The sequence below is a fragment of the Boleophthalmus pectinirostris genome, unplaced genomic scaffold, assembly GCF_026225935.1.
Source record: "Boleophthalmus pectinirostris isolate CB_2022bp ecotype Guang Dong unplaced genomic scaffold, ASM2622593v1 HiC_scaffold_2823, whole genome shotgun sequence".
Classification (NCBI taxonomy): Eukaryota; Metazoa; Chordata; class Actinopteri; order Gobiiformes; family Gobiidae; genus Boleophthalmus; species Boleophthalmus pectinirostris.
The window spans coordinates 1-20,000 of record NW_026571288.1 but is presented as its reverse complement, the minus strand read 5'-3'; the positions used below and the strand labels follow the sequence as shown (position 1 = coordinate 20,000).

General features: G+C 41.7%; 1 protein-coding gene across 4 annotated transcripts in view; it reads right to left on the bottom strand.

Annotated features, from left to right (window-relative positions):
• The window catches only part of flna (filamin A, alpha (actin binding protein 280)), a 115,326-nt gene extending 103,133 nt beyond the window's left edge, over positions 1–12,193 (bottom strand). For 3 of the 4 annotated variants that reach the window (XM_020932445.2, XM_020932444.2, XM_020932447.2), the window contains exon 1: positions 11,951–12,192. The gene's annotated coding sequence lies outside the window, so the exon portion shown is untranslated. Of the gene's footprint in view, positions 1–11,950 lie in introns of all 4 variants that reach the window. The other variant, XM_020932443.2, reaches the window with a different exon arrangement.
• Between the last annotated feature and the right edge of the window lie 7,807 nt (positions 12,194–20,000).

Sequence of the window (20,000 nt, the reverse complement as noted above, 5' to 3'; positions counted from 1 at the left end):
AGTAAAACAACATAGTACATAAAAATGTCAACACCAAATGCATGTTTAAATAAGAACCTGTAACTCCAGAATGTTGTTACATTGTTTTTGATTTTATATTGTTTTTGGGTGTTTTGAAATGTTACTTAAAACCAATAAAAACAAAGTTATAAAAAAAAGAAAACTGCAGTGTCCAGTGGGATCTGACATGGCCCAAGGTCTCATGGTTATGGAAATCCTATGGTTATGGAAATTGAAAATGTCATTTTCCAGGCTTGGAAAAGTCATGGAATTTTGTAAATTTAATGAAATTTTCAGAAAAGTCAAGGAATTAGTATGTCTTTCCCGCATCTCCAGTGTTCTGTTAAGTTCTCATGAGGCTATTCTGATTATTTCTGAACGTCTGTGTCTTTTGTTTAAAATTTAGAATTTTCAAAAACTATAATCCCAGACCATAAGGTGAGTGGAAAGAGTTCACATTTCATATTGAGCCCTAAAATTCTGATCAGTTCTACACATGTAGGTGCTGTAAAGTCATGGAAAATTCACTTTAGCTCATGAAAAATTAATGGAAAAGTTTTGAAATTTTGTCAGTGAAAAAAAGTAGGAACCCTGCTGGTCGTAAACATCCTCAGGACAAAGCACCGCACGCTGTGGCTCCTCCTGTGGAGCACTGCACATCACACTAGAGCAGAACATTTTTTACATTTGGACCAAAATGACGACGTAACTCTGCCAAATCCTACGAGTTTCACAGAGTAAGAAAATCAAACTGGAGAAGGAAGTGTGTAAGTGCAGTGTGTGTGTACTGGTGGAGCTGAAGACCAGAGTTAATCGACTCTCACCTTTTGGTTGAAAATCAGACATATAAACAGAACCGTGAACACTCGTATTAATCACAGACTTTTGGAAAGGATAACTCATAGTATAATAATATATTTTCTTTATATAGTGCTACTCTCAAAGACGCTGTACAAAGAATACAACTGAAAAAGTAAAAGGGACAAAGTATAGGCATGACTGAAAGCAGGTTGGACATTCGAGCGGTGAGAATAGATGAGTTTGGAGCAGTTTGTTGAAGGTGGAGAGTTCTGTACAGTCACAGATTTGCTTAGTTGGTGAGTTTCAGTTGCAGTAGTTGATTTTACAGGTGATAAATGTATGGATAAAGTTTTGAGTGAGAGATGGACCGAGGCGGACGATGTTTTTGAGATGGGAGAATGCAGTCGGGGTTTTTTGTTTAACGTGGGATTGAAATGAGAAGTTGGGGTCAACGATGATGCCAAGGTTGCGGTCGAGCGGGGATGAGTGAGGCAGAAGTTTGAAGCGGGTTCATCAAGGTTTTTGGTGTTTTTTTGTCTGTTTTGTCACTGTCAGTTTGAGAAAGTTGTGTGTCATCTGTTTTTTTATGTCAGTTAGGCAGCGTGTGAGGATTGGAGTCTTGAAAATAAGCGATTAAAGATTACACAAACACACGCGAATCACTCCAAACACAACTTCAGAAGGTCAAGGAGAAGGAAACAACTATAACATGATAAACAGCTCCAAAAAGTCCAGTTTGCAGAACAGCTCTGATTTAAAGGCCCTGTACCTGATTATTATCCCAGAATGTGTCTTGCCCCAGCACATATACATCGTAAAAGTGTTTTATTGTCCGAAAATCAGGTGTGTGGTTAGCATACTAGTTGTTGTTATCATTACTGTGACGCAAAACTCTGCCCTGGTCTCTGAGGGTTGTGAAAAGCTCTTATAAACTCATCCCGGTGAATAATTCGGATGCTCTGAATACATAAAGTCAGCGAGGAAGAACGTGCGCTGTAACCGTCGGCTTGAAATGTTCCGCAGTGTTTTGGTTTTCTCAACAATAACATTTTCAGCATGTGTGTGTTTGTGTGGATAGTGTTGTGCGTCACTCGCCCCGGGGCAGACTGACCAGAGTGACCACCGACTGACCGCCATCCTGCCCCCGATCCCGGCCCCTCTAATCAGTATCAGTCACAGTCGTATAGTTGTGTCTCATTCCACAATACGGGGTAAAGTGTCTTGCTCGAGGATACAACAGCAGTGTGCAATGAAAGAAAGAAAAAGAACTGTTCATTTTTGGATTTAGGGTAAGCATAAACAAACAAACACCCAATACATGCATCATGAATTTCAGACTTCCAGTCATCGCGCAATGCATACTCCGAAAAAGTGAGCATCTTTTCTAGTCTTTTGAACCATATCACTTTTGTTTCTGGTATTGTCATATTTTAGTTTTGGGATTCGGACATTGTAATTGTGTGGTTGTTGGATCCTAACAGCAGAAAATGGGCTTCGGAAGTTTGCGAACTCCATAAATGCAAAAGTGAATCAGATGTGTGTGACTGCAAACCTCTGTTCAAACTGTTTCTCTTCCCAACGGAATTGAAAAATAGTGAAAGGTGAAGGTGATGGGCAGGATTGATCCACAGGAAGAACCTAAAAGGAAACATTTGACTGTCTAAATCATCCCGACTTTGCAGTGAAGATTATGTATGTGGAGGGCGGAAAAAAAATCAAAATCCTGATCCCTCACTCAACCTTGTTTTAATTTTAAAAGTCAACGCCAAAGCGAAAGGCACCAACTGTTCACCAAGAAACACCTTCCACTGCAGAGAGACCAAGACGTGATGTTGCTGTAAAACCACAAGAACAAGAAAGTGCAGCTCAGTCTGTTTGTCTTCTGTACGTCTCACTTAACAAACAGGAGTTTTTTTTTGTTGTCGCTCCACATACAAAATCTTCTCTACAAACTCAGGATGATTTCTTAGACAGTCAAATGTTTCCTTTTTGGTTCTTCCTGTGGATCAATCCTGCCCATCACCTTCACCTTTCACTATTTTTCAATTCTGTTGGGAAGAGAAACAGTTTGAACAGAGGTTTGAGTCACACACATCTGATTCACTTTCACAGTTTTGGAGTTCGCAAACTTCCGAAGCCCGTTTTCCGCTGTTAGGATCCAAAAACCACACAATTACGAAGTCTGAATCCCAAAACTAAAATATGACAATATCAGAACCAGAAACAAAAGTGATATGGTTCAAAAGACTTGAAAAGATCGACTTTGTCAATAGACACATCCCACTGGCAAAACAAACATGGAGGTTTGATGCTCACTTTTTCGGAGAATCCTTCCCAGTATGAATTGTGCAATGATCAGAAGTCCAAAATTCGTGACGCAAGTATTTGTTTAAACTGAACAGATCTAATGACTAAATTAATTTGAAGTAATGTGAAATACTCAAGTGAGACAATATATTCTAATGTTATTTCCTCATCACAAACACACCTGGAGTTGTGTTTTGTTTCACACACACAAATCCTCAAACCCTGCATATTTAGGCGGAGCTCTTCTCTCTCTTTTCCACCTTGTGTTGTCATGTGGTGATATGGAACGTGCTCCACTGTGTTTTTGAACAAGGTCAACGAAACACAACTCCAGGTTTGTTTTTGAGGAGGTCAGACTATAACAAGCACACAAGAGTCAGTGTTGTGCGATGTAAGACATTTAAACGCATCTGGACAGTACTTTTACTCTTTTTTCCAGCGCACAGTCTGAAGTAGAATATGGTAAACAAATGAAAGTTACTGAGTCATATCCAGGATTCACAATTGCAGTGTTGCACTCAGGAAAGACGCAGCTCAAATGAGGTGAAGTCAATAGCTGCTAAAGATAGACAGCTGCACTTAAATGCTCAATATGAATCTGCTCAAGATGTATGGACTTTAAAAACACAGAGAAGCACTTTAGCACGGCAAAAACTCAGATCTAGCCAAGTTAAGAGCACATGACTTCAGAAAGTTTTCAGTTTCACTTGACGAGTCAAATGATCCAATAGAACGAGACTTTTTGTACTAACATATGAAAATACATCCTGCTTCACTTAAGAGAAGAAAAACAACAACTCTTGGCACGAAAAATAAGAAACAGAATCTAATTTAATTCAGAAAAACAAATATATTCCAAAAGTCAAATGTTCTTAAGTTATTTGAAATCAACTAGATATTGTTTTTTATAGTGTGATGACATCATGAGGTGGAACAGAGTTTTAAGAGGAAGTGTAGACTCACTAAATAATCATGAATACTCACAGACAACAACACTCAAAAATCAAACAGTATATTGGCTGTAAACAGTGTTGGGGAGTAACAGATTACATGTACCAGAGTTACGTAATCAGAGTACAAATTATGAGTAACTGTATTCAGTTACAGTTACTGTTTGAGTGAGTGGTAATTGGATTACAGTTACTTTGTTGAAATAAATGTTGAAATTACACGGCGGGATTTTCCGGTTTTCACATTTTGAGCTATATCCCTCTTTTAATCCCTCTGTAATTCCACTCATGGCCAGACACTAAACCAGGTCTAAACCAGGTCTAAACCAGGTCTAAAGTAGATCTAAACCAGGTCTAAACCAGGTCTAAACCAGGTCTAAAGTAGATCTAAACCAGGTCTAAAACCAGGTCTAAACTAGATCTAAACCAGGTCTAAACCAGGATTTAACAGGACTAAACCATGCCTTGATTGCCATAATATTTTTAATTTGGTTCAGTAAAGTTTGGGCTTTTTATTTCCTCGTCTTTGTTTCTCTACAGCAAATCAAGTAATCCAAAGTATTCAGATTATGTTACTCACCTTAAGTAATTTAATGGATTCTGTTACAAACTATATTTTGGGATATGTAATCTGTAATCTGTAGAGGATTACATTTTAAAAGTCACCTTCCCAACACTGGTTATATATAACATTCTCTGAGGTGTGGTGCTAACTTTAGGCACTGCTCTGTCTGAAGCTCTGTCCCTCGAGTTTAATCTGAGTTTTTAAAACAATCTGCCAGAAAGAGCTGACTGAGCTGGAGCTGCATCAGACCAGCTGATTTGTGCTGTTAAAAAAACATTACAGTAACAAGATAGCTTCCATTAACCAAAACACGACAGCCGTTTAAATCCATTTAGTGTTTTTTTTCTGGACTTTTCAGATCTAAACACTTTTTTTGACCGTGTTTGCTATCTTGTGTGTTGCGTCACCACGGTAACTCCTAAACATTCCACCAACAGAGATCTATGTAGGGCATCCCCAGCCTGATGTCAATGCAAAGTATCAGTTCAATTCAGTGAGTAATAGGGGCTGTTGCTATGGCGATGAACAATTAAAAACAAAATATTATATCTTCTGAATGGGAGTAAGTCCTCGATGTTGTATTACAGGAAACTTGAATAAGAGGTTAGAGCGTTCACCCGGCAACCTCTGTGACCTGTACATGCCTGTCATTGTGCCGCTTTTACACTCAGATTGTGTTAAAACAAAGCTCAGATTAAGGACTTCACTGGGTCATACAAAAGTCAAGAATAGCAGTGCAGGTGCTCTACGAGGCTTAAACTGGAAATTTTCAAGTTAGTCTTCATGTTTTTATATAGTGCGGCTAAAATGAGACTTAAAGATCACTTCTGTGAACATAAAAACACCTTTAGAACTAAAAATCCTGATTTACCCATTTTCAATCCTCTACACAAAGTCAGCTTCTTAAAAGTCATGGTCATTGAGGCAGTCCCTCCAAACATCAGAGGGGGGATAGACTCAGGGGAGAAAAAAAAAACACCTTTTGAATTGTAATCTTAAAGGCCACATCTAGGTCTAAATGATGATCTAGATTATTCCATGTTGGGGTTCTGTCTCACCCTTCTGCCCTCACTAAGACCATCTCACTGCTCAAAACACTTTGGCGTCCCTCCATGAAATAAAGGACTTTTACTAGATTCAGTGGGAGTGCCTCGGGTTTTGTATCTTTGCCCATTTTTACATTACATAAGGGCCACATTTTGTAAACAAAGCTCAGATTAAGTCTCAGTCTGAATTGAGTAACAGAGCTTCATACATATATATATATATATATGTATATATATATATATTAGTGCTGTCATGCGATTAAAAAAATTGAGAGATTAAATAATTATGATCTGTAATTAATTAATCTAATTAATCTAATTTTAATCTCACCTAAAAAAATGCTGAGAAAAGCCTTCAATTTGAGGTATTTTCATTTAAATTCATTATTACATTATTGTGGCAGATCAAAAGACTAATATAGATTTAAAAAAGTGACTTTATAAAGTCATTTATTGTTTAACAAATCTCCCCAATTTGGCTGTTGAGCCCAAGTCTCCATGAATAAGAAACTGTTTGCTGTAAAGTAGCAAAGACGAGGAAATCTGAACATAATAACTTTTGTCTACTTAAAGACAATAAAAAGTCCAGTCTTTCCTTAACCATATGAAAAATATTATTGATAGAGAAATGTTTTATATATGAAATCACTGGTTTTAGTCCTGGTTTTAGTCCTGGTTTAGACCTGCTTTAGTCCTACTTTAGTCCTAGTTTAGTCCTGGAATGGATTAATCCTGGTTTTAGTCCTGGTGTTAGTTCTGGTTTGGTCCTGGTTTAGTCCTGGTTTTAGTTCTGGTTTTAGTTCTGGTTTAGTCCTGGTTTAGACCTGGTTTAGACCTGGTTTTAGTTCTGGTTTTAGTTCTGGTTTAGTCCTGGTTTAGACCTGGTTTGAGTTCTGGTTTGAGTTCTGGTTTTAGTTCTGGTTTAGTCCTGGTTTAGACCTGGTTTTAGTTCTGGTTTTAGTTCTGGTTTAGTCCTGGTTTAGTCCTGGACTGGATTAGTCCTGGTTTTAGTCTTGGTGTTAGTTCTGGTTTAGAGGCGCACAGGAGGAAGCGCGGTTTACGCCGCGTACGCGAGAAAACACGATCCACACGCGGCTCACGGGAGCACGTCGGTGTCCGCGCAGTGTCAACGGAAGGAAACGTGGTCCGCGCGTTCTCAGGTTAATGACGATGATGAAGGTGTGTGTTTGTGTTTGTTTGTGTTTGTGTGTGTGTTTGTGTGCATGTCCCCTCATGTGGCAGGTCACTATAGGACAGTAGTGCAGACATCATGAGTCTATGCAGGTTGTTTTCACCAGTGACATTTAAGTTGTAGGCGATTTTATATTTGTTATTTTCTTTTATATTTCATGTCGGGAGAATAATTTCCAAGACACGAATGTGTTTTTACCTGTGCACTGCTGCTCTGTTCTACTGCCTCTTCAACCTCGTCCATTGTGCGACTGACGCCGCCAACGTTAACATGACGTTTACATCGCTCTTACTGCGCGTGTTTTGTGTGGGTTTCCGGCAATGAGTGGAATTACCGAAATAAAAAAATGTATAAATGTGTTTTTTTTTGTGTGTGTGTTGTTGTCCCAACAACACATAAAAACAGGTTTTATAATAAAGCAACTCGCATACAGAAACACTAAAGTTAGAGATTAAAAATGAGATTAACGCGATTAAAAAACATAACGCGCTAAATATGACTGTAATTAATTAATCGCAATTAACCTGATAATTTGACACCCCTAATATATATATATATATATATTAGATAGATATAGATAGATAGATATAGATACAGCAGCCCACAATATCAATACTGTATCATCAATTTAAACAATATGATATGTTGATATTTCAATATTTTTGCACACCCCTAGTTGTTCCCTCCTCAAAAACAGACCTGAACTTGTGTTTTGTTTCATTTACACATGTTTGAGTGACTCTGATGTATCAGTCTGTCTACATCTTCAAAGCTCAAAATGCTCTGTTCCACCTTGTGATGACATGAAACTGTAGTTTTCAAGTGAACGGCTCCTTTTACCTTTAATTCTGTAGAGACTGACAATTCCAAAGTTGAAATTATCCAAATAATTCTAGTGAAGGTGGATGGAGTTTAAAAACACAGTGGAGCACTTCCTGTATTACCACATGACATCACAAGGTGAAACAGAGTGTTGTCTGTTTGGGAGAAGAACTCAGTCTAAATCTGCAGGGTTTGTGTGTTAAAATAGGTATTTTTTCATAGTGTCATAGAGATACAAGTCTTGGTCTTGATATCAGTCTCGAGACCACTTTTTTATGGTTTTTGTCTCATCTCAGACTCAAGTGCATTTGGACTCAGTCTTGTCTTGGTATTATCTCGGTCTTGTCTCGGTCTTGTCTCGGTCTTGTGTCGGTCTTGTCTCGGTCTTGTGTCGGTCTTGTCTCGGTCTTGATGGTGTTTGGTCTCGGTCTTGTCTCGGTCTTGATGGTGTTTGGTCTCGGTCTTGTCTCGGTCTTGATGGTGTTTGGTCTCGGTCTTGTCTCGGTCTTGTGTCGGTCTTGTCTCGGTCTTGTGTCGGTCTTGTCTCGGTCTTGATGGTGTTTGGTCTCGGTCTTGTCTCGGTCTCGATGGAGCTTGGTCTCGGTCTTGTCTCGGTCTTGATGGTGTTTGGTCTCAGTCTTGTCTCGGTCTTGATGGTGTTTGGTCTCGGTCTTGTGTTTGACTCCAGGTCTGAGTGTGATCATATTTCATTACGGCCAGTAAATGTGCAGAGGCTGTTAAATATCACTGCAAACCCAGTAAGAGAATGTCACTGTAAATGTGATGAACTTGAAAAGTTGACTTGATTCACTTTGAACTTGTTTTGTTCGTTTAGTGGAATTGGAATTAAAGAAGAGGTTCTCAAACTGTGGGTGAGGGTCCAAAAAGGGGCACAGAGACTTTTTTTCAGCTTCAGTGAATATTAATCAGATCAAACTGAGATAGATTTATAAAAACATTGATATATAAATGTGCCAAAATAACAGTAAAATACAAATAAATGTAGGAAATGAAAAAGATGCTCTTGATTTGGCCTCAATAGGCCATGGTCTTGTCTTGGTCTCAACCTTTAAACGTCTTGATCTTGTCTCGGTCTCGACCCTCAAAGGTCTTGGTCTTGTCTCTGTCTTGGCCTTTAAAAGTCTTGGTCTTGTCTCAGTCTTGGCCTTTAATAATCTTGGTCTTGTCTCAGTCTCGATGCTCAGAGGTCTTGGTCTTGTCTTTGTCTTGGCCTTTAAAAATCTTGGTCTTGTGTCAGGTCTTGACCCTCAGAGGTCTTGGTCTTGTCTTGGGCTTGTCTTGGTCTTGTCTTGGGCTCGATCCTCTGAGGTCTCAGTCTTGTCTCTGTCTTGGCCTTTAAAAGTCTTGGTGTTGTCTCAGTCTTGACCCTCAGAGGTCTCGGTCTTGTCTCGGTCTCAGGTCCCTGTGGTCTTGTTTCGGTCTTGGCCTTTAAAAGTCTCGGTCTTGTCTCGGTCTCAGGTCCCTGCGGTCTGGGCCGGTCTCGGTCTGGTCCTCTCGGCTGCAGCTCGAGCGTGTGAGCGTGGAGCCCCCCGTTGTTCGCAGTTGGGCTCAGACTTGTCAAAGTGTTGGCGCGGCTCTACTTTTCATGTTTGTGTGTGACGGGGCAGGCGGAGGAATGTGATGAGGTCACACACAAACGCAGCCAAAAAAACCTCTGATCCTGTGATTCATGAAAGAAGGGAACAGAAAGAGAGAGAGACAGAGAGAGAGACAGGAGCACTGACAGGACAGGTGCAGGGAGGGAGGGGAGGGGGTAACAGAGAGAGAGAGAGGAGGAAAGAGGGGAGAAGAGAAGGGAGAGAGGGAGAAGGAGATGCAGGAGAAAGAGAGGAGGCTGGTGAGTGAGAGAGAGAGGAGTGAAAAAGAGAGTAAGGAGAGATTGAAGGAGAGATAGAGACAGTGTGGGTAGAAAGAAGATCAGGAGGAATAGAGAACAAAAAGAGGATAAAAAGAGGGTGAGAAATAAAAAAAAAAGAGGGATTTGGGCTGCAAGAGAAGAGAAAGAGAGTAAGGAGAAGAGAGAAAGACGGAGAGGAGAAAGAAGGTGAGGTGAGAGAGAAAAGAGAAGGGTGCAGAGGTAAAAGTTGATGAGAGAGAAAGAGAAGGGGGGAGAGAAAGGAGAGAGAGAGAGAGTGGAAAAAGAGGAGAAAGGAAGGATAGAGAGACTGAGTGGTTAAAGGGGGTGTAAGAGTGTAAGATAGATGAGGGGTAGAGAGAGAGAACAAAAACAGATATGAAGAGAGAGAAGAGGGATAGAGAGACTGAGGAGAGAAAATACAATAGAGAGAGAAAATGAGGGTGAAACAGACTGAGAAAGAGAGAAAGTGAGAGTGACATTAAGCGAGAGGAGAGGAGACGGAAGAGAAAGGTGGCAGAGAGAAAGAGAGAGAGGAGAGAGGGAGGAGGAGAGTGTGATAAAATGCATCCGGTCATTCCCCACAGCTGTGTGAGTGAGTGCAGAGGTTCAGTACCTGCATCACACTCTGACACACTCTGCAGATCACACCCAGGACTTCTACATTTCACTCACAGGAACACAACTCCAGTCTGAAGATGTTTTATCAGCACATGTGTCTGTCCAATCAATTTATTTTATGAGCAAAGAACTACAAGAGTGTCTAAGAGTGAGTAGTTTCTATAAAATGTTAAAATGTATTGTTAACAAAACAAACAAGTGAATGATGAACTCTTTTAGTACCATTTTTATTAAGAAGTAAATCCAACACAAAACCACATTTGCTTTTCAATAATCATATAAAACAATATACTTAAGCAGAACTGGGCATTTTCCAGCTCCAGGACCACATCAGCTCTAACCGGCCCCTTTACGCTAATTTGGAATTACATAATAAAGATTTTATAATTTGACCTCATGCACGGACTAAAGTGTTGCTTTTATTTTTGGGGTGTTTTTTTTTTTTTTTTTTTTTAAATGACATTTTTTGTAAGACAACCTCACTTTTTCATTGCTTAGTCATAACATAAACTCTTCCCAGTGTGAGCAGCTTGTCAAAACAATGAGATTTACTGCTGTTTAAAAAGAAATACAAATCATATTATGCAGAATTGAGTTAAGCGTTTTGGCTCAGCCCTCCACAATATTTTCTGTTTCTCATGTGGCCCCACGGGAAAAATAATTGCCCGTCCCTGACTTAGAGATTCACTTTTACAACACAAGCACTGAGGATTATACAAATATGCTGCCTATTTACACTCAGAGAGTTCAACTAGAGTTCTATCTTAATCTCTGGTTTTATATGGTCCATTCATTTTCTAAAGAACCACAAAACTTCAGCTCACACACCATATTGAAAAGAGTTCGCGTGTGACTCGCTGTATGCTGCAGGGGGCGCTCTCCACAGCCTCCCTGCTCGGGTACAGAGCCAGAGCGCACCGAGTGTCCACTGTTACCATATTTGGTTCGGCCCCCTAAAAAGCGTGATCGCGGTGGAGATGCTTCGGTCCACCGCTTTGGGCATAATTTGTCTGTCCGTAATCCGTGCGTAATCTGCGCGTAAAACTCCATAACAAACGTATAGACTACAGGCTTTGGCACGAAGCGGTTCACTGCATGGGTGAGCAAGTCTGATACCATCACATCTTCATCCTCTCGAGCGCACGGATCAGCGGCTGTCTGCCCCGAAGACAAACTTTAAGCGTTGCCAAAGTTTGCGGTGCGAGGCGTGGCACAGACCGGACCGCGCAGTAAACACTCAATCTCTGGTCCTATTTGAACAACATGGGAAGACTTGGCTTGCTGTTTCCACGGGTATAGCGTTCACAAACAAGAAAGCAAAGTGCGCACACAATTAAAGAGACCACCTGTTCCACTTTGGTTCTCGTCCCACTTGAGAACGCGCAACTATTTCATTCATAAAACGTCAAGTATGAAAACTACATTTACAAACACGAACGTAATAAGATACCAAGTCTTTTGGGGTGTAGTGGCATTCAGAGCTGAGATATGTTGGCACTTCTTGCTGTTCCAAACTCTCTGAGTTACGATGGGCAAAACTCAAAATCGTTCCGCGTTATTGCAGTTGTCATCTGTGATCTTACATTTTTTCTAGTTTCTGCACATCTCACTATATTCATAAACGTGTTCTTATTTTGATGCAGTTCGGGTCGTTCATACATCACCACGTCTCCCCGTGTCACACCAAAACACACACTACCAAAGAAAAACATCACGGAAGCATCGCCCCACAGCTGTTAAACCCGTGCGTAAAAGTTCGCTCCAACTTACCGCGCGCTCTTGTTCCGTGCCAAGTCTCCTCGCTCCAAAACAGTCCGAACAATGCGCTCTGTCTCCGGGTCGTGTGGTGCGTGTACGTCCCTCCCCACGCGGATGTTGTGTCTGCTTGACCCGCCGCGTAAAAAGAAGAACGCGTTGATGGCTCCGTGCGCTTTTCTCTCCAAACCTCCTCCTCTGAGCGTCTCTCTCCGACGTGAAAGCCTTAATTGGTAAAAGGGGTGAAGCAGCTCCGTGCGCGCGGGGGGTGTAGCTCGCCTCTCTCTCTCTCTCTCCGCGTGCGCTGTACAGGAGGCGAGGTGACGTCATGACCGCGCCTTCCTCCGGGACGTTACAGATATGATGTGAATGATGTCATGAGGAGTTTTTCAGCACTTTGGGGAGAATTGGGTCAAGTTCATTTGTTATGTTTCAGATGACTTCACAGCATTCCACAGACCTATATTTAATACAGATGAGGGCAGGTTAAAGCTTTAAGTCATGTCAGAATGGTGTTCCCTCCTCAAAAACAGACGTGGAGTTATGTTCTGTTTCATTCACACATGTTTGAGTAACTCTTTATTATTAGTCTGTTTTCCTCTCAAAAGCTCAAGATGCTCTGTTCCACTTTGTGATGTCATAAAAGTGGTAGTTTTCAAGCAAACAGCTCCTTTTACCTTTAGTTTTGCCACCAAAGACAGCCACACAGTCATCACCTCAGCTCAGATCAGAAACACTGGATTCATCTCAGAACCCACCCTCTCCTTCAGACCACACATCACCAAGACTGCCTCCTTCTAGCTTTGAAACATTGCCCACCTTCGCCCCTCCCTCTCCCTCTCTGCTGCCAAAATTCTCATCTATGCCTTCATCACGTTCAGACTCCATTATTGTGACAGCCTCCTCTCCACTGACCTTCAAAAACTTCAACATGTTCAAAACTCTGTCACCCATAACCGGGCGCCTCCATAATCAGACCCCTCCATAACCAGGTCCCTCCATAACCAGGCTCCTCCATAACCAGGTCCCTCCATAACCAGGTCCCTCCATAACCAGGTCCCTCCATAACCAGGCTCCTCCATAACCAGGTCCCTCCATAACCAGGTCCCTCCATAACCAGGTCCCTCCATAACCAGGTCCCTCCATAACCAGGCTCCTCCATAACCAGGTCCCTCCATAACCAGGTCCCTCCATAACCAGGTCCCTCCATAACCAGGCTCCTCCATAACCAGACCCCTCTGTCCCTCACAGACCTCGTCCAGCCCCATTATCCCTCCCTCCTCCTTCCTCAGATTAGCCAACTCTAACCTCCTCACTCCCACTGTCAAATCAAAGCACCGACAATCAAGCATGAATGTTTTGTGCGTTCTTGTTTTAGTGATACTTTATTGTGGAGCATCTTTGTGTGAAAATCATGAAAAACACTTCATAAAACCCACGTATTATTATTATTAGTAGTAATATTCATTATTCCATAGAGATTGACAATTCCAGGTCAGAAATCATCCAAATGATTCTAGTGAAGGTGTATGTAGTTTAAAAACACAGTGGAGCACTTCCTGTATTATCACATGACATCACAAGGGGGAACAGAGTGTTTTCTGTCAGAGAAGAACTCTAAATATACAGGGTTTGTGTGTTAAACATGTGCGAATGAAACAAAACACAGCTCCAAATATGTTTGGGATGAGGAAACAACATTAGAACATAAATCAGAATAGTGTGTAATACAATAATAAGCACAGTTTTGTTCTAGTTCAAAAACTTAATTACTACGAGAAACGGTTCAAAATGTTTTTCCTTTTGGTTAGTTATGAAAATATGTAATCTGCTGGGAGAAGCGCATGGCTCTGGCCCCCATCTGAGTATGACATCACCGCATTCTTTAATCTGAAAGCAAACAATACTTTATTTTTGAGGGAGGCTGTTAATGTTGTCACAATACTAACATTTCAAACTCCATTTCTGAGGAAAAGCCTTGATACTCAATACTGACTCTGACCCCACAATGAGAATAAAAACACTCTTTCTTTAGACAATAGTATGTGATTTTCAACATTACATCATAGTACTTTCTTTTCTACTCTCATGTGTCTTATACGCTACTCACAATAAGGTAGGGATATTGTTTTTTATGAGTGCTTTGGTATTACTAATAATGAATGAGAAGAAACACCATTTTCATTAGTTTAATATTTGTTATCCCCAAAATTTAGGCTACATTCAGACTGCAGGGCTTAATGCTCAATTCCGATTTTTTTGTGAAATCCAATGTTTTTGTGAGGTCGTTCACATTTCCAATTAAGTGTGACTTGTATGTGACTCCAGTGTGAACATTAAACGGCCCGAAAGTGTCCCGCATGTGCACTGGAGACACGACGATGTCAACCGCAGTGAGCGTCTCTGTGTTTACAGAAGTTGTCCAAACATGGACGCAGCATCGAGCACCTGGAGATTTTAAAGTTCCTCTCGTACCAGAGCCAGAACATGAACAACTTACTTTTTTTAAGGAGGAGACTGAGAAGGAGAAGGACGAGGTTTTTGGCCGTGGTGTTTTGTGGTTCAGTCCGTTGAAAGGAACGTGTGGATGTGGAGACGGAGCCAAGAGTGGTGAGTGGAGATGTGCTTCACTTCAGTGACACGGAGTTCATTTTACAATTTTCACCTACTTCAGCGCAGAATAGTGACGTTTGTGTCTTGTTGATAATGTGTAGGTGGATGAATGCACTTTGGCCGTTCACACTGAAGTCACATGTCAAAAGATCAGATATGTATCAGTTTCAGGAGCACATATCCAAGTGTCCTGGGTCACATTTGAAAAAATCGGATCTGTGTGGTTCAGACTGTCATTAAAAGATCAGATACAGGTCACACAGGGGCCAAAAAATCGGATTTGGGTCACTTCAGGCTGCAGTCTGAACGCAGCCTTAGACAATAACAAGGATAGCCCCAAGCAACAAAAATGAACAATGTCAGTAGCGGGTGTTTCCACCATTTGCTGCAATGACAGCTTGACAGCGACGTCTCATGCTCCTCACAAGCCTCATGATGTTGTTCTGAGGCAATACGTTTCACTCTTCCACAAGTGCTACACTTCAGTTCTGTCAGGTCATGTGGGGATGGGCTACGATCATCCAGTCTCTGCTTCAGCTGGTCCCAGACGTGCTCTATGGGGTTCAGGTCAGGGGACAGTGCTGGCCGTAACATGTGAGGCACTCCCACTTCCTGAAGTCGAGCTGTGACAATTCTGACACGATGTGGTGGAGCATTATTATCCATGAACAGAAAGTCGGGGGTGTGCTCAATCAATCAATCAATCAAACTTTATTTCTATAGCACCTTCCGACAACCAAAGCCGACCAAAGTGCTGTACAACATTAAAACAAGATCAAAAACAATAAACATCATACAAATAGGTCAACAAAGCACATTACACCATTAAAATAAAGATAGTGTCACAGATGTAAGTGTTAAAAGCCATTCCAAATAAGTCGGTTTTAAGTTTGGCTTTGAACAGAGGCAGGTCAGGGATGGACTGTAACTCAATGGACAAAGAGTTCCAGAGTTTTGGACCGACCACTGCAAAAGAACGATCAGCCCACTGTTTGCCGGGGGAACCTCTGGCAGGTGTGGCCCAGCAGATTGTAGAGCTCTGCTGGGTTGGTGAATGCTCAAAATCTCACACAAGTAGGAAGGTGCAAGACCATTGACTGCATTAAAAACAAACATCAAAATTTTAAAATGAATTCTGAACTGGACAGGGAGCCAGAGTGAGGAGGACAGGACAGGGGTGATGTGGTCATGTTTCCGGCTGTTTGTGAGCAGGCGAGCTGCAGCATTTTGCACGAGCTGCAACCGGTGAAGACCAGCTTGATTAATCCCCACATAGAGTGCAGCATTACAGTGTCTATGCAGGAACTAACAAAGGCATGGATAGCTTTCTCCAGGTTACCACGGCTCAAGAAGGGTTTAACTTTGGCTGAAAGAAGCTTGCTCTGACCACAGAATCTTCTGGCGGAACTGGGGGATGATGATGGGTTTTATGATGTCTCTGAGATAAGAAGTGACTGAACAGTGACTGAGCCATCGGCAATAACCAAATCTGTTTTGTGCTGACTGGTGATACACCTTCTCCACCAAAGTGAACCCTGGGGACCATGTTGACCTCGGCGTATCACTCACCTCACCTTATCCAGCAACACTGACAGTCATCATTTCTGTGCAAGGTGACCCGACACTCATCAGTGAACAGGACGGTGGACCACTGCTGCATTGTCCAGGTCACATGGTCTTGTTCTCACTGCAAACATTCATGGTGGTGTCTTGGTGTCAGTGGAGTCACCTGCAACATCGTCTGGCATTCAAACGAAAACGGTGGAGTACGTTGCGAATGGTTTGTCTGGAAACTCTAGAACCCCTCACATCTCGTAAACGAGCCCGCAGCTGTGTGGCAGTTGCATAACGATGTCTGAGTGCATAGGTCCTTAAGTACTGGTCATCGTTGCGGTCTGGCACTCTTTGGGTTCCACTCCTGGGTCTGTCACCAACTCTGACCGTGGTTCTGTGTCTTGATGCAAGTCTGCTGATGACACTTTGAGACACATCAAGTTCACGAGCAACATCTGCCCGCCTGCCACCGACCCGAAGGTGCACTCTGGCTGTGCTGCTCCTCCGTTAAGTGACGTCATGTGTTCATGGCTGTTTGAATTGTGAACTTGGAATGACTTGACAATACCAGCTTTTTGTACCCACAGAATGTTGAAATTGATGCCACATTAAAAAGGGTTTTTGGCCCCAATAACCCCAAAAATTTCTGAAGTGAAACAAACACTGTATTTATGACATTCACTGACTTTCACAATATCCCTGACTTATTGTGAGAAGTGTATGTGTGTCATCTTCAGTGGTGCAGGTAGGTTCCATAGTGTCCATGTGTGTATAGTGTGTACTAGTCTACACAGCTCTACTAACAACAAACACACTATCTACACCGACAACTGAAGTTTAGATGTCGTCCCTCTTGTGTTACCATATGATGAGGTCATATTTATCAATCACAGCCATCACCACTTCTGGCTTTTGTCCCCATGGCAACGGAGTGGCTGCTCTTGTGGCTACCTGGCTCACACACTGAGCAGTTTAGCTAAAGGCCAAACTATGGACATTAGAGATGCTGCAGTTTTTTTTTTACACCATATGTGCCAGCAAATGTGTCAGAAGAACTTCAGAGGAAATACTTTGAGGGAATGAACACATAGGACTGTTGGATTGTTTGAAATAAACTTTTTTCTCATTTCCATGGAGACTGTGCAAGATAGTTTTGACATTTGAGATGCTACCATGTGTGGCAGCAAATGTGGCAGAAGATCTTCCAGAAGAATGGACCATTTCATCACCAACCGAAACACCAGAGTGGAGTAAAAACAAGGCCTTTTCTGTAGTGTTCACCTGGTTTCCCCTGGAGGCTGCTGTGATGCTGCAGGACACAGAGGATGGACAATTTTGTCTCTTCCACAGGATCTGACCCTCCCTGACCACTGCTCCTGTTACACTGACCTCAGACCTTTGACTCAGACACAAAGGACACTGAGACGTGCAGTGTGAATGCAGCAAAACTTGAATTTCCCTCAGGATCAATAAAGTCTCTCTCTCTCTCTCTCTCTCTCTCTCTCTCTCTCTCTCTCTCTCTCTCTCTATCACTGATTTGACCTTTGACCTCTGAGTGTACAGTTATAGAACAGAAAATGAGGTGGTCTGAGAAAGCGTGTTTACTGCCAAAAACATGCAGCATTTAAGTTTGTGTGTTGAATAGAAAACTGTAAAAGTTTCAAGTCTGAATTTTGTTGGTGTTGGTGTTGGTGTTGCTTTGTGGGACAGTGCAGCGTCTATTTGAATTCAACACTTGCAACATTCATCACTTCACTTTTCCTCTGAATCACTGGAGAACTGGAGTTACTGTAAATTTCACATCAAGATTTCTCAAAATTGAGCCATAAAACGTTGTCACTAAATATATTAAGTATTAAGTGGGTGTTTTTGGTCAAAGTACACAGTCACTGTGTTTGTGTTTAGTAGGGCAGTACAGTATGTGCTCTTGAACTTGTTCTGGTACAGTCTGAGATCATTCTCTGTAGTTTTTATGTGTACCAGATTTTCAGTACTTTTCACAACCTTGTTGTCCAAGAGCCATGTTTGTGTCAGTCAGCCCCAGGGCCACTATGGCAGCACAAGTGTGTCCTTCCATCTGACACAGTGTGGTTGGAGCACCCGTTCATCAACCCAAATGTCAGAGGTTTGATTTCCAAGTTCTGTCATTTCTTGTGGCAAGACACTTCACCCACATTGTCCCATACTATGAGATGTGTGAGTGTTGGTGCTGGGAGGAACTGATGGTGCAGATTGGACACCTCACTTCTGTCAGTCTGCCCCTGGGCACCTGTGGCTATGGAGTGAATAGATAATGAAGACTAGAGTGTAGCTCTTTGATCCTTATATCCTCATGTGTCAGATGCCCTCCCGTCCTCTCTCTCCATCTCTGTGTGTGTGTCTCTGTATCTGCAGTGTCAGTCTGAGGTGGGGGCAGGTCAAATGTCTCTAGTTCATCTGCAGATGTAGTGTGTCAGATGCCCTCCCACATGTTGGTGTGGTTGGATAAATGCAGCAGGAGAACGGAGCTTGTCGTTGATGGAAATGATGAGGGAAAGAATGAGTGGCTTTGACTTTTGGAGATTTGTGTGTGTGGTTTGAAAAGTGGCCCCTGCAGCCTGTGACCCTGAGAGTGACGTGAGAATAATGAGGCTGTGGATGTCAGGGTCAGCAGCAGGAAGTGCTCACAAATCACATTATGAATACTTCACTTATCAAGATGGCCTCTGACTCCGCACTGCAAAAAATATGACCACTTTTGTCTGCTCCAGTTTACTTTACATGTGTCTAGATTTTTCAAGACATTCTTCACATTCCAGTTTAGAAAAAGCTGCTTCTAGAGTTTAACCTGGAACAAAATTTGAGCAACAACTTCTTGCCAGATTTTTTATTTTTTTTTACTTAATTTGACATCAGTAGAAACAGCAGTGGGGGCTGAAGGACGGATATAGAGAAAAGTACCACATGAAATAAATCTGCTTAAATAAAACAACTGAAGCACCTGTACTTCAAAATGTACTTTACTTTAAGAGCAAAAAGTAAAAGTTTTTTCCTGTGAGTTTTAGAACAATGAAAGCAACAAATACATACATTTTGATTTGACTGATTAGATCTTTGTGTTTGTTTTGCCCACAGTTGAGACGTTAACTCAAATTAAAGGTGTTAAAAAAGTCAGCTTCAGCCTTTTCAGCAGCTCTCAAACCATAAAGAAAATAACTTTTTACTTTTCAGTCCAGATCTAAAATGGAGTGGAGTAGAAGGTTCAGACACCTGACCTCAAGTGTAGTGAAGTAAAAGTATCCACTGTCAAATTTACCTGAGAAAAGTACTGATACCTAAAAATTGTACTTAAGTATTGTACTTTTACTTTTGGACTTTGTTACCTTCCACCACTGTTAAACAGAGACTGAACTCGAAACTGAAAACTAAACCAGGACGGACTCAAGGACCAGTGTTGAACATTCTAAGTACATTTATTTTTAAATTTAATTAATTGGACACAGGGACAGCGCACAATTTTTACATTAACCTTTTTTACAGGAGAGATGCTTGTACATCAGGTTGTAGCATCAGTTCTCATTTCCACCTGTCGTCCCTGGACAGGTTCATTGATTGATTGTATTTAACTGACCTTGACTATCAACTGTTCTGGAGACCTGTGTGACATGTTTTGGGTTGATGGGGGAATCTCATCCAGACATGAGGAGAAACATACAAACTCCACACAGAAAGGCCTGGGTGACCTGAGGATGGAACCCGGAACCTTCTTGCTGTGAGGCATGAGTGCAAGATAATATCCTTATTGTACTTTTGTACAGTGATTGTGTGCTCTTATACTTGTATATGTGTAGTTTTGGGTCAGTCCATATGAAATCAGCTGCTCTCCTCTATGAGCCATCTCAGGTTTGGCTGAATTTTT